The sequence below is a fragment of the Triticum dicoccoides genome, chromosome 2A (genome assembly GCF_002162155.2).
Source record: "Triticum dicoccoides isolate Atlit2015 ecotype Zavitan chromosome 2A, WEW_v2.0, whole genome shotgun sequence".
NCBI lineage: Eukaryota > Viridiplantae > Streptophyta > Magnoliopsida > Poales > Poaceae > Triticum > Triticum dicoccoides.
The window spans coordinates 672815686-672817661 of NC_041382.1; the positions used below are offsets into that span (position 1 = coordinate 672815686).

At 45.0% G+C, this 1976-nt stretch overlaps 1 long non-coding RNA gene across 1 annotated transcript; it reads left to right on the forward strand.

The window, feature by feature from the left end:
• The first annotated feature begins 1263 nt into the window (after positions 1-1263).
• On the forward strand, positions 1264-1848 carry LOC119351827. The gene is made up of 2 exons (XR_005170077.1): positions 1264-1537; positions 1624-1848. It is a non-coding gene; the product is annotated as an uncharacterized LOC119351827 (long non-coding RNA).
• The last annotated feature ends 128 nt before the right edge of the window (positions 1849-1976 follow it).

The window sequence follows — 1976 nt, forward strand, 5'->3', positions numbered from 1 at the left end:
GGGGAGGGAAGTACTTGTGTCCTTTTTTTTATATACGAAAAGACACACAAGTGGCAAAACTTGATGTTTGCTCATGCCAGCTGAAAATGTTTTGGAACCGAAGATGTTAGCTAAAGATGTGTTGTCATGGCAACTTTAATGTATTTTTTCTTTGTCATTTTTCTTGCCGACTTGACATCATGTGTGTTGGTAGTTTATTAGCAACAAATTGGGCAACTCTAAGTACATGTATGAAACAATTGCGGTGTCCGGACCAAAAATGGTAGAGTCACGGAGCTTTACGGGGCTAATACAGGCTCCTTCCAACAATTTACAGTAGCCCCACCCCACCCCCCTCCCCTCTGATTTTCAGGGGTGTGTGGACCGACTTTTCTCAAATCGCCAACCATAATATGCCAACTGGATCAACTCTGTAATAACCTCGTAAAGGGCCCGTGCATGTAGCATTATTGGTGTCCGGACCATACTTCGTTTCATTTCACAAACAGGCTATATGATTATAATTTTAGACAAGTCACTATTATGCCAAACTCATGGCAAACTATTTTTTATATGAAGTTAGGGTTTTTCAGCGAACAACTTATTTGTAGATATGTCGGTAATGCTCATGCACACCATGATTTGTCACATGCAAATCAGGCATGATAGTTTCTTTTTAGTTTAACGGTTTAATACAAATAGGCATACTTTTTTTACTAGTTTTTTGATACATGGCAGACTGAGTTTGTTTATATTGACTGGTTGTTGAAGATTTTAGGAAAACATGGTAATATGAGCACCCTCACAGACACATACAATATATGGTAACTTTATTTATTTATTGCATAGATTGAATTGAGACAAAGTAAGTGATTGTTTTCTAGTTTTTTACCTGTGAGTTTTTCTTTTCGGTGAGGTACTCTGCGGGCAAGCTGTGGTTTTGTTGTAGTTAGGTAGAAAAGTAATGTCTTTTTTGGCATATTATTGCAAAAGCTTGTGGCTCAGCCCATTTGTTTGCGGGGCTCACCATCGATGCGCTACACTCACTCTCGTTTGACAGGGGTCAAGGAGGGTGACACGACGTTTCGCCTATATGGTCACACATAAACCTTTGCATGCATGCTTTACTTCGCGTTGCGGCAATTAGGGGGAACGGCCACGTGCTATGCGCATCCTTATTGGATGACTATACGTCACACCGTTCGTTTCAGGATGGACGGTGACGGTCGTGCAGAGACCCTTGCGCCGTTGTGTGCACACATTACGCCGCGCCGCGGCCATTAGGGGGAAGGGTCACGCGTTATGCGCGTCCTTTTTATTATTGGACATCTATAATACTCCTACCACATTACAAATTATCCTCATATTCTTCCCACTGAACTTCACCTTAAAAGGAGGCACATCGAAGCTGCAAGAACCAAATCCATCATCATGACGAAGACTCTCCCCATGGCCATGGCCAACATCTTCATCTGTTTCGTTCTGCTATCATCGCTCATCGCTTCGCCTCTGGAGTCCGCAAGGATCGTCCACGAGCACCGCGCCCACGTCGCTGCAGGTACTTCCTCTCTTCAGATCCAAACAAACAAAGTAAATCGCCTACGCTTTCTTGTCATCAGAAATCGACTCTGTTGTTTGCATCAGGTGAGGAGACGCGTGATCGCCATCTACCCGACGACCTTGGGGAAATCAAGAGAGCGCAGCCCCACCAATTCGCGCCGCCGGCGCCGCAAGCGAACGAGCAACGCTACCCCCCGATCTGGCATGATGGATCCCCCTCTGTCTAACTGTCTGTGCAAACCTGATGGAAAAATAATAGTAATATGAGAATTCTGTGCTTCAAATGATGTGTCCTGTATGATTCTCTTATTTGATCTTCGGTAGCTTCCAGATGTGTTGAATTGGAGCATAGTTAGTTAGTCTGCATATCCTCTCTCATGACCGGCTCGTCCCGCGCAGGCGACCGGCCGCGCCACCGTCTCCCTCCCCCATACCCT